This window comes from Schistocerca serialis, chromosome 1, assembly GCF_023864345.2.
Source record: "Schistocerca serialis cubense isolate TAMUIC-IGC-003099 chromosome 1, iqSchSeri2.2, whole genome shotgun sequence".
Classification (NCBI taxonomy): Eukaryota; Metazoa; Arthropoda; class Insecta; order Orthoptera; family Acrididae; genus Schistocerca; species Schistocerca serialis.
In genome coordinates this window covers 832,564,063-832,577,776 of record NC_064638.1, presented here as the reverse complement: position 1 = coordinate 832,577,776, position 13,714 = coordinate 832,564,063, and the positions used below count along the sequence as shown (strand labels likewise).

Sequence of the window (13,714 nt, the reverse complement as noted above, 5' to 3'; positions counted from 1 at the left end):
GTTACTGAGGATGGTGAAAGGCTCACAAGATTTAGTTTGTATTTGGAAATCAGATACAGTGCATTGCAATTCAGTTATACAAACTTGAAGAACTTTTCAAGTTTGTATAACTGAAGCAATGAACATTACCTGCACAACAGTAACGTTGCTGTTTCTGAAAGAAAGTATTACCTAGGGGGAGAGGGATTTACAATCAGAATGGTTTCCCAAGTCATATACAACCTGCTATCTTATCTTTATCTTGATGGAAAAAAGCTCTAATTCTGTAAAAGTCTTCTGGTTGTTCAGTTACCTTACTATGTAAAATAAAATAAATGATATTTTAGCTCTTATAAGAAGTAGCCTTCATGCATGAAATCTCCATTAATACAGCTCTTGACCGATTTCCCATGCAGTGCAATCATTCGGTTGCCATCTGGTACACACAAATGGTAGTCTAATGAGGCACATGAAACAATAAGATGACAACAGTGCATATACAGATGCAGAAGTATATTCACTGAGGGGCTAATTAGGGAAGTTGCAGGCACCCCTCCCCCCCTCCCACACACACACACACACACACACACACACACACACACACACACACACAGAAAAAAAACTAATTCAGTTCACTGAACTTCGAACTTATGAAGACTCCGTGGCTATGTTACCTCATAATAGATAAGTCTTTTCCTTCCTCCTTCCCTGACTGCTGACTTCAGAAAATGTGGTAGGCTTTACACCACATAAGTTCTGGCAGAGTTGAAAAAGCTTCCAACATCATCAACTACCAATGAAGATGGGGATGACCAAATGCATATTCCTCAAACCATTTGCAGAAAAGGGTGAAAACAGAAATGGTAGCAAAAAATAGTAATAGTGGCTCCTGATAAAAGAACTGAAGTTAATAACTTCAACAAGTCACCAAACAGTCCTAGTTCTTCCAGTAATCCCAGAAATGTGTAGGAACAGAACAGAAAATGTGCAGTGTTATCAATATCATTTGTAAACAGATTAAAGTTCAGATAGTGAATTTGAAATTGATGATAATTTGGACTTAACTTGAAATCAAAAGACAGAGGACTATGAATTAGATACATACTGTGAAAAAAACTTAGTTTCCAGCTGCAAAGGTAGAAAAACCTTTAATAATCTTCTCCGTCTTCAAGAAGTTGTCAAAGAAGTTAGAGAATTTTGTGTCTGCATTAGACGAACTTTTTCCAGGATAAATTGTAGGATGAAGTAAATATAAGCTCGATGCAGGAGACATTGCAGTCATGGAAATCCCATATGAAACTCATAATTATTCATGGGATGACGTGCTAGTTCTCAAAAATTCTCCTGATAAAGTACTTCAAAGTAGGTTGTATGAAGTGCTGTATTAGACAGTATTTGGTCTTAGTTTGGCTACTGCATCACTAAAAATTTCCTTTTATGAGCCTAAATATTTTGTGATTCAAAGTTCATAAAATATACTCTTATATGTTTGTGAGTTGGCCAGTGATAATATAAATTTATTTTATCTGCATGTTAAAGATCAGAATTGATTATTACACAGCAATATATTTACATTGTACCATTTCTATGACAATTCTCTGATTTTAGTTTTGCTATTGTGTAAAGCTCTGCACTCCTGTAGGTAGACTTAGGGCAAAATTATATGTAAAATTAGTTAAAGTTAAATTTATTTTAACTTTATTACAGATACAGAACTATCTTACTAAACCCTTTCTCGTTATAAAACCAAACGCCAGTAACTTACAACTACCGGTACTTTAATATCACATAATTTAAGTATTTGTAATAAAATTTAAAAAAGTGAAGCAAAACAAGCCCCAGCTGAAAGTATGCCATAAACAGTATGGGACATCACACTTCTTTGGAAGATGTATAAAGTTACTTACACATCTTTGGATGACTCTCTATCCCTATCAAGAAATCCTCAAATATAATAAGTTTTTTGTTTGTCACAGTATGCCCTGTGATCATACTTTCATTAATAATAATTAATAATCATTGGTGTGGTGCTGAGTCAAACACTGCATCCAGCTGAATGCCTCGATCAATGGATTTCAGGATCTCATGAGAGCAAACATGAGTTGGAAATTGCATGACTGATATTTCAGATTCCATGTTGGTTGACATGATGGAGGTAACGCTATTTGAAATATCTCATTATGTTTGAGATCGAAATTTGTTCTTAGATTCTACAGCAAAAGAAAGTGAATGATACTGTATGATGATTTTTTAACATCATTTTTTTTACCACCAGGCACTGTTTTCATTTGAGGAATCTACTGCACAATATAATTAGGATAGAGACTAACAGCAGCAAATTATGTATAGAATCTAGCAGGAAATAGGGTGATGGAAAATTTTTGAGATTCAGTGTATTGACATGTGCCTCGAAGGCTCTGACATGCATATCTGCATCATTAGTTTTTATAGCGGTGCAAGAATTAACTGTGTCATCTTCCACTTAAAAATGGAGCTCTGGAAACTATTCACTTGCTGTCCTCAATTTCAGTTCATCTTGTGATTAACAGAGGCTGCACAGTAACCTTAGCATATGACCAGGGTATCTTTAGGTTTTGCGAGAGACTTTCTCGTAAAATTCGACTCTGGTATTCATTGCAGGCTTCACACATTGCTCTTTTGACAGCCAAGTATATTTCATTCATCATCTCCTTACCTACTGTCTATGTTTTGTTTCACAGCTATTATGTAATACTCGCAGTTTGTCCAGTAGTTTTATGACTATAGTTTTATGACTATATATCATAGATGGTTTCTCCTATCATAAACTGTCCTACCCAGGTTTTGGTCCTGGGAAGTCACAGACTTTAGCTATCTTTCTTCTATCTCTGCCCCCTTCCACCTAAGTCCGAGATAAGCCACAGAAAATGGAAATGCTGGAACATTAATAACCAGTGTAACTGCCAGAATGTTGAATGCAAGCATGTAAATTTGCACATATTGTGTTGTACCGGTGTTGGATGTCAGTTTGTGGAATGAAGATCCATGCCTGTTGTACGTTGTCAGTCAATACACAGATGCTTAATCCTCATTGTGGATGATGCTAGAATTGGTGTCTGAAGATGTCTCATATGTACTCGACTGAAAACAGATCTTGTGCTAGAGCAGGCCAAGGCAACATGTCGACACTCTGTAGAGCATGGTGGGCTACAACAGCGGTATGTGAATGAGCGTTATCCTGTTGGAAAACACCCCCTGGAATGCTTTTAATGAATGGCAGCACAACAGGTTGAATCACCAGTCTGACGTACAAATTTGCACTCAAGGTGCAGTCAAGGGCGCTCCTGCTGTCATGCAAAATCACACCACATGCCATAACTCGAGGTGTAGATCCATTGTGACTAGCATGCAGCCAGGTTGATGCAGCTTCTCAACTGCCCTCCTCCTAATCAACAATCGGCCATCACTGGCACCGAGGAAGAACCAGGTTTCATCAGAGAACACAACAGACTTCCACCCTGCTGTCCAATGAGCTCTCACTTGACACCACTGAAGTCACAATGGTGGTCTTCCCTCTCAGTAGTGGCCATCTGGAGCCTGGTCTTCTTACGATCGCACATTCTTGTAATCCCTGCTGCCAGCAATCATGTACAGTGGCTACATAAATGCAAAGCCTTTCTGCAGTACTGCAGAGGGAACATCCAGCTTCTCATAGCCCTATTACACAACCTTGTTCAATCACAGTGAGTTGTAAGGTAACTAACACTCACAACTGTTACAGCTTGTATTTAAAGCAAAGCTGATCTGCATCCTCACATTGGCGCTCTTAGCGTCACCCTTGTGCGACTTTCTTTTATGTCACACAACTCCTTCTCCGTGCGTGATTTCCTTTTCCATCAGTGTACAACTTACTTCGACATCTACATTTAATGTGCCAAAGATGTCTAAGATTTTAATAATAATAAACATAAAGTTGGATTCATGCCTGGCTCCTGCTGTTGTTGTTGTAATCTTCAATCTGGGGATTTGTTTGATGCAGCTGTCTGCGATAGTGTATCCTGTACAAGCCTTTTCATATTTGTATAGCCACTATTTTCTTGTGATTTTCATCCCAGGTAGTGTATTTTCCGATTCCCTCACTTTCATTTCCAGTTTTCATTCGTTTATAAGTACAAAAAAACTTATGATATCAGGCATTTTTGTCACCCTGATCACTGTGCTTTTACACCCCACAATGCACAAAATTCTATATAAACCACATTCATGCAACACTACTCACTTCTACTACTCTCTGTTGACCATGAATACATTGCGTTTACTAATGGCAACATTCTTGGGCCGTACACATAGGCCTAAGCCGAGTTAGGTGAAAGCGTATTGCAGACACGTTCATGCTCCATGTGGTGGTTATTATCAGTAGTGATCACTAAATTAAGTGGAGGCTACTATTACAATCATTACTCGGCGAATGCCACCCATGTTTGATTAGCATAGCACTGATTGTGATAACGATCTTCTCCTTTTAACAGCAAGTACAGATCAGCGGCCATACAGTACAAGTGAACACCACTTCAGCAAATGAAAAGAAATATAACACAATATGCCATTTTAAATTAGCGCCTCATAGTTGTTAACCAGTACTTCAATTTTAAAGGGGTAAGCTTTTTCCGAGTGTATTTTGTCATGCATATGTTTTGTTCCACCAATAGCAATTTGAGGTTCATGAAGATGTGTGAACGTGCTGATGTGTGATCTGGGAGAGCCACTCTTCCGTTCACCAGGAAGGCAACATTTTCGAGATGGAAATCTCACCATGGACACCGTTAATGCGAGAAGTATGTGCCGAGTAAGTTGATTAAGGACGAGAAAGACCCTCTGTGGTTTAAAAACAAAGTTCAGAACATTCAAAAAATAATGCGGAAATGTCGATGGACAGAATTTAGTTGAATATCAAATGGCTCTGAGCACTATGGGACTCAACTTCTGAGGTCATTAGTCCCCTAGAACTCAGAACTACTTAAACCTAACTAACCTAAGGACATCACACGCATCCATGCCCGAGGCAGGATTCGAACCTGCGACCGTAGTGGTCTCGCGGTTCCAGACTGCAGCGCCTAGAACCGCACGGCCACTTCGGCTGGCCAGTTGAATATCGTCCGTCTATAATAAGACTAGGCGCGAAACATACTTCCACCTTCATTTATACCTGTTAGTGGAAGAAGACTGTGATAATGACCTTCTCCTTCTAACAGCAAGTACAGATCAACGGCCACACAATGCAAGTGAGCTAAGCATAGAAACAAAGACGGCCACTGGGTTTTCCTCTGATGTCACTTTGGAAATAGAGCTGCTGTTAAGCGTAAACTGGCGGGAAATTCCAGATGCTGCATTGTCATGTTAGTGGTTCAAATGGTTCCAATGGCTATAAGCACTATGGAGGTCATCAGGGCCCTAGACTTAAAACTATTTAAACCTAACTAACCAAAGGACATCACACACATCCATACCCGAGGCAGGATTTGAACCCACGACCATAGCAGCAGTGCGGTTCCGGACTGAAGCGCCTAGAACCTCTCGGCCACAGCGACCGCCCACGTTAGTGGAAGTAGGTCACTTGTCTAAATATAGAATTCAAGGTGGCCACTGAGTTTTCCTTGATGTCACTCACCTGAGACATAAATTGTTTGTTTCCCATGCAGGTCGAAGCATATTAGCTATTTCCAAGATATGTAAACATGATTGCACCCTACAGGCAGTAACTAGTCTGGGCTTGCTTGATGACTTACGGTATTTAACATATTTTCACCAAGCTATATTCACTCAGATGTGGAAGGCTATACAGAATTCAAGATGGCTACTACATTTTCTCTAATGACATCACGCGTACTGATTCTCGTAAGTTAAAGTCCATCTCCCCTCTGACATCACTCTAAGTTTGGATCTGACCTGTCGTAAGTCCAGTGGGGATAAGATATGAGTTTTATGTATTCGTTTTAAACAAACAGGGCACCGGGGAGAGCCTTTTCCATGGTCACAATGTTTGCCACCTGAGGACCAAGTGTCACCATCCACTAAGCCACCGCACACCACTGCCACTACTGGAGGGCTGAGCAGACCAAGTCAGCAGTCAGCTGCATGGAGCCACTAGCTCCCGCCGCTCGAATGTCAGGCATGAAGGGCAGACTGTGGTCTCCAATAACAACATGGTGCCACAGAATAGGGAGTGTGGAGAATGAAAACTCATCTGAAATCCATACGCCATAATTCAGTGCTCATGTGTGATGTCTGGCATATTCAAACTGAATAAGCAGCTGTATCTGATGCCAAATGAGAATGGATACATTTTGTTTATTTCAGTAATTGGGTGTTTTAGCTGCTGGGCTTATCTACAAGTAAACAGTTTTGGTCGATGTACTGTAAAATCTATAAAATAATTTATAATGAACAGTAATAAGAAAAAAGAACATACAGTTCCCACAAATAGGCTGACAGTAGTGTAGGAGAAAATGAGTTTTTCTTTTTTCTTATTCTAAACAGTAAAAGCACATTAAACTGGAAAAATACTGTATATAAATGAAGCAAAGAGACATTAACTTCTGCAGTCAGTTTTTTGGTGCAGATTCTCCTTTTCCTTTAAAAAATTGAAAACAATTTGCCTTGGATTTGCGCATCTTCTTCACTACTGTGTACACTGAAACGCCAAAGAAACTGGTATAGGCAAGCTATTATTTCTGTATACTTCCTATTTTGTGATGGTACATATTGGCCCCAAGATAAAATTTGTGGGTAATATAAAAATTCAAGATAATAATTCCAATTTCCAGAACTAGTATGATGTTTGTGATGGCTCTTCAGCACATCACAATGTGACCCAAATTAAAAGCGGGGAAATTTGAAAATGCAAGTATCACACATATGCTACCCATACTGAATAATGGTGGGAAAATGAGAATGACCTATAGCCCACACAGATATTCTTTAAAGGAATTCACACATACTTGTCCTCTTGGAGAACGTGTACAGATGACTCATAAACCGAAAAAAATAAGTTCAGGTTACCAGCTTGTAAAATTCACCAAGAAAAATTAATGTGTGGTGACTATTAAAACAAGCAAAAAACTGCCCTATTCATAGCAAAGTCCCAGTTCAGTCAAATACACACAAGAAGTTGTATGCAGTAGACATATATGGACACCATTTGAGAGATAAACGCGTTTATACTAATTTATAAGTCGAATCAATACCGTTAAAAACGCTGTGAGTGTGTAGTACAGGCACTATCCTATTCACATGGGACATTTCATGGTGAAAAATCTCATTTGCCATCAGCAACGCAGACCATCACCATCTTCTGAATATAGGTTGAACATATTCATCCAGAATAACACACAATCCTTCTGCTACTTGTACTCTAGGAGAAAGAGGTGACAGCCTTCATAAACACATCATCATCATCAGTTATCTGCTATATTAGCAGGTCCTTTGCCTCTCCATTTTCTGCGATCCATTGCTTCCTTCTTAAGGCTACTGTATGTTGTACCGTCCATCATGTCATCCAGTATCTGGAATATCTTCCTTTCTCGCTTCCCTTTCCCTTCTACATAACCTTCTAAAACTGTTTTTATCAGTCAGTCATTCTTTCTTAATATATGCCCAATCCAATTTCTTTTTCTTCTCTTTATTACATCTAGTAACTGTCTTTTCTCTCCCACTCTTCTCAGTACCTCTTCATTTTTTACTCTGTCCATCCAACTTATTCTTTCCATCTTCCGTCATGTCCAGATCTCAAAAGCCTTCAGCCTTTCTCTGTCAATTTTTCCTCATAGTCCACGTTTCAGCGCCATATAGAAGAACACTCCATACAAGACATTTTATGAGTCTCTTTCTGAGTTCTCTGTCCAGACCGCTGCAGAAGATTCTCCTTTTCTTATAAAACGCCTCTTTTGCCATTGCTATCCTTGTTTTAATTTCTGTGGTGCACTTCCAGTCGGTGTCTATCCTGCTTCCAAGATACTTAAAATTTTGCACCTGTTCTAGTATTTCTTCATTCAGCATAATTTTTATTTCCTTATTTCCTCCTAGTGCTAATACTTTTGTTTTATTTGTGTTAATTTTCATTCCATATTTTTCCGTTAGTTGCAATGGTGTCTACCAAATCCTGTAATTTTTTTTCCCCTGTGGCTAGAAGGACCATGTCATCAGCAAATCTCAAACACCCTGCTCTTCTTCCTCCAATTTCTACTCCTTTTTCATCTAATGAGCATTGGTCAATCATATTTTCCAAGTAGAGGTTGAAAAGAGTAGGTGATAAACAGCATCATTGTCTTACTCCTTTTCCTAGTCTGATCCAGTCTGTACTTTCTCCTCTCACTTTAACTGAAACTTTTTGATTAAGATACAATGAGTTTATAAGTCTTCTGGTTTTCCAGTCCACTCTCTTTTCCCTCATTATAGCCGCCAGCTTGTCCCAAATCACACTGTCAAATGCCTTTTCTAGATCGATGAAGCACATATATAGGTCTCTTCCTTTTTCAATAAACCTTTCTCCCAAGACAATGCAGCCTTGTAACTCATGCTCTGTCCATCTGTCCATACTTTTGTTTCCTAGCAAGATGACACACACACACACACACACACACACACACACATAAGGAAAAAAGTGTGAAAGTTGATCAATAGGTGGCGCTGTATGTGTCAGAATGTGTAAATGAAAACACCTGGTCAAGTGCACGATCCATTGAAGTTGGTATAAACATATTGGGTACACGGCTTTTCCTCCTTTCGTGTCTATGACGTTCGCCATGACTGTCTCAATGCAGCATCGCGCTCTGCTTGTAACGCTGTATTACAAGAATGATGACTGTGCACATATCTCTCTGCAGAAGTTCCAGACACTGAAGTGTTTGAAAAAAGGCATTGGTCCAATGACTGCCGTGTGTCTGGAGAAAATGATTCGGAAATTCGAAAAGACGGGTTCTTTTAGTGTGGAACCTAGAAGAGAGAGGAAACAAACTGATTTGACGTCAGTGGAAGCAATGGTCTCAGCAATACGGGAGGAGACGAGTGGTGGTATGCAAACGTGTAGTGGATGGAGAATTGTCCGAACATTGGACATAGCCGTGAGCACGGTGCATAAAATCCCACAAAACATCCTTCTTTGCTAGCCATTCAAAAATTAGCCATGTCCACGAGTTGTTTCCTGTTGACCTGCCAGCAAGAGAGACCTTTGCTTTACAATTTCTTGCTTGCATGGAAGTGGACAATGATAGGCCGTGGAAGATTTTGAGGACAGACGAAGCCCACTTCCATCTGACAGGACATGTCAATACACAGAATTGTCGAATATGGGCAACAGAAAATCCACACACAAATCAACCAGTATCACTTCATCCTGACAAGGTCACTGTATGGTGAGGGTTTATGGCATCATTTACCAAACGGCCATATTTTTTCGAAGAGACAAGTACTTCTGGTCCTGTTACCTGTACCCTCCCTGGTAAGCGCTATGAGTGTCTTTTGCGCAACCACGTCATTCCAGCTCCCCAACAGCATGGATGAGTAGATCGGATTATTTTTATGCAAGATGGCTCAACTCTGCACACTGGAAATTCAGTTAAGCAGCTGCTAAGGCGCCATTTCGGAAATACTAGAATTATCAGCCGTCATTTCCCTATAGCCTGGTCATCCTGATCATCTGATCTTAATCCACGTTGACTTCTGGCTGTGGAGCTATCTGAAAGATGTTGTGTTTCGATTGCAAACTTAGCTGCACGGAAGGCACGCATTGCGCAACACATTCTGAACGTGACCCCGGAAACACTTCGATCTGTTGTGGAATATGCTGTTTCTCGATTTCAACTTGTTGCAGAAAACGGTGCACAGCATAATGCACGTTTGAAACGCCAGTCACACGGAAATTAATAATCCGATATGAATTTGGTTGAGGCTTTTTCTGGGGTTTTTGGCCCCAGGACAATTAAAAACCAAGGTGATTGATGCTTTTTATGCAGCTTTTGGCCTCAGGACAATTAAAAACCGATGTGGGTGATGCTTTTTATGCGATTTTTGGCTTCAGGGTAATTAAAAACCGATTTTACCCATCCAATGTGATATGACCTTGCCGTGATGGATGGGCTTACATAACTACCAGTAGAACACCTGTACACCCATGCCCACTGAGTAATGCTATTTGTTTAATGTCAAATGTACACCTTTCGCATTGTTGTATGATTCATTTGTCATTTGTAGTCGAACACTATTACATTATGATACTTCCAGCGCAAACTATTGCGACATTTTGTAACTATTTATTTTTCTTCTGCCACACATTTTCCCCCTTCTCCAATAATATTCCATTGCAATTTGACATCATTCCGACCAGCGGCGTTATTTCTAAAGCGATTTGAAAGTTTAACTTTAGTATATATGTATATAAAATAGGTGAAAATTTATAAAGTGTTAACTCTCTCTCTCTCTCTCTCTCTCTCTCTCTCTCTCTCACTGATATTGCAACAGCTGAACTGACAAGTTTCATCTGATGTAAAATGTGCTAGGTCTTTTGGATATAGGAACAACTGAACTGTAAAGTTTCTCTGAGATTGGACTGTAAATGTATAAATTACTAAGGCTTTATCTCAAACAGCTGAACTGTTAAGTCTCATGAGATAAGAATATTTGGAGCAAAACTTTTACACAGTAAATGATTTTTTTTTTTTGACAAAGGTAATATATCTTACTTAATTTCTCAATAATTCATGGCTTAGGCCGATTTAGAGCATGTTTCCTCCAGTATGTAACATGCTGGTTTGTATTTATTTCCATTTTGCTCTCATCATACTCCGCTGTATTTCATTACACATTAAAAAGAGGTTACAACCCATCTAACAAAGTGAAAGTACAATGTGATGACCAAGTTGTAAAAACAATATATATATATATATATATATATATATATAATGTTTTTACAAGTTTTTGATATGTGTGTGTATACACACATACACACACACACACACACACACACACACACACACACACACACACACACACACACACACACACACACACACACAAGCCGGCCGGAGTGGCCATGCGGTTCTAGGCGCTACAGTCTGGAACCGAGCGACCGCTCCGGTCGCAGGTTCGAATCCTGCCTCGGGCATGGATGTGTGTGATGTCCTTAGGTTAGTTAGGTTTAAGTAGTTCTAAGTTCTAGGCGACTGATGACCTCAGAAGTTAAGTCGCATAGTTCTCAGAGCCATTTGAACCATTTTGAACACACACACACATATGTGAAGATTGATGTTGACTGTGGATATTGTATCACAGACACAGTCCCTTTGACTGTTCAGAGGTGTCACTAAATTTGCCCAAAGGTGTAAACAACTATGCATGAGCAGTACCTATTAGACGGAGGGGGTCCGACAGGTGATCAGTTCAGTCGTTCCACCACAAAGGCAGAACACGGCTTGTGTTATCTGTAGTTCAACCATGCTTAGACAGTCAATACAGTGGTTCGATCATGTCCACATTGTTACTTTGGGCCAGGAAGGGCTCTGAACAAGGAAAATGTCCAGGAGTCTCGAAGTGAACCAAAGCGATGTTGTTTGGACATGGAGGAAATACAGAGAGACAGGAACTGTCGATGACCGCTACCTACGGATTATGGCTCAGAGGAACCCTGGCAGCAACGCCACATGGTGAATAATGCTTCTCATGCTGCCACAGGACGTTGTGTTATGACTCAAACTGTGCACAATAGGCTGCATGATGCACAACTTCACTCCTGATGTCCTTAGCAAGGTCCTGCTTTGCAACCACAACACCATGCAGCACTGTACAGATGGGCCCAACAACATGGCGAAAGGATGTCTCAGGGACAGCATCATGTTCTCTTCACTGATGAGTGTTGCATATGCCTTCAACCAGACAATCATTGGAGACGTGTTTGGAGGCAATCCAGTCAGGCTAAACGCCTGAGACACACTGTCCAGTGAGTGCAGCAAGGTGGAGGTTTCCTGCTGTTTTGGGGTGGCATTATGTGGGGCCGACGGACGCAGCTGGTGGTCTTGGAAGGCGCCGTAATGGCTGTACGATACGTGAATGCCATCCTCCGACCTATAGAGTAACCATATTGGCAACATATTGGCGAGGCATTCGTCTTCATGGACGAAAATTCGCGCCCCCACCATGCACATCTTGTGAGTGACTTCCTTCAGAATAACCACATCGCTAGACTAGAGTGGCCAGCACGTTCTCCAGACGTGAACCCTATTGAACATTACTGGGATGGATTGAAAAGGGCAGTTTATGTCTGACGTGACCCACCAACGACTCTGAGGGATCTAAGACGAATCGCTGTTGAGGAGTGCGACAATCTGGACCAACAGTGCCTTGATAAACTTGTGGATAGTATGCCAAAACGAATACAGACATGCATCAAAGCAAGAGAACGTGCTACTGGGTATTAGAAGTACCAGTGTCTACAGATCTCGCTGATTTGTTATACAACCTGCAATGTGTGGTTTTCATGAGCAATAAAAAGGGTGGAAATGATGTTCATGTTGATCTCTATTCCAATTTTCTGTACACGTTCCGGAACTCTCGGAAACGAGGTGATGCAAAACCTTTTTTGATGTGGTCTTCAATCCAGAGACTGGTTTGATGCAACTCTCCATGCTAAACTATCCTGTGCGGGCTTCAACTCCAAGTAACTACTGCAACCTACATCCTTCTGAATCTGCTTAGTGTATTCATCTCTTGGTCTCCCTCAACGACTTTTACCCCCCACGCTGCCCTCCAATACTAAATTAGTGATCCCTCGATGCCTCAGAACATGTCCTACCAACTGATCCCTTCTTCTAGTCAAGTTACACCACAAATTCCTCTTCTCCCCAATTCTGTTCAGTACCTCCTCGTTCGTTACATGATCTACCCATATAATCTTCAGCATTCTTCTGTAACACCACATTTCGAAAGCTTCTACTCTCTCCTTGTCTAAACTATTTATCGTCCATGTTTCACTTCCATACGCGTCTACACTCCACAGAAATACTTTCAGAAAATGCTTCCTGACACTTAAATCCATATTCGAAGTTAACAAATTTCTCTTCTTCAGAAACAATTTAGTTGCCATAGCCGGTCTACATTTTATATCCTCTCTACTTCGACCACCATCAGGTATTTTGATCCCTAAATAGCAAGACTAATCTACTACTTTAACTGTCTCATTGCCGGCCAGCCGGTGTGGCCGAGCGGTTCTAGGTGCTTGCCGGCACGGTAGCTCAGCGTGTTCGGTCAGAGAGCCGGTTGGCCTCTGTAATAAAAAAACTGAGTGGAAGGATCAACCACCGAACTTGAACAGGATGTCTTGCGACATCCGCAACGACCAAACACAATGATCAATAACGAACAAAATGCAAAGAAAAAAAAAAGGTGCTTTAGTCTGGATCCTCGCGACCGCTACGGCCGCAGGTTCGAATACTGCCTCGGGCATGAATGTGTGTGATGTCCTTAGGTTAGTTAGTTTTAAGTAGTTCTAAGTTCTAGGGGACCAATGACTTCAGATGTTAAGTCCCATAGTGCTCAGAGCCATTTGAAACATTTTTGTCTCATTTCCTAACCTAATTCCCTCGTCATCACCGGATTTAATTCAACTACATTCCATTATCCTCGTTTTCGTTTTGTTGGTGTTCATCTTATATCCTCGTTTCAGTACACTGTCCATTCGATTCAACTGCTCTACCAGGTCTTTGCTGTC

At 40.6% G+C, this 13,714-nt stretch overlaps 1 protein-coding gene across 1 annotated transcript in view; it reads right to left on the bottom strand.

The window, feature by feature from the left end:
• The window catches only part of LOC126484820 (thyrotropin-releasing hormone-degrading ectoenzyme-like), a 297,846-nt gene that overhangs the window by 207,490 nt on the left and 76,642 nt on the right, over positions 1–13,714 (bottom strand). The window lies entirely within an intron of this gene.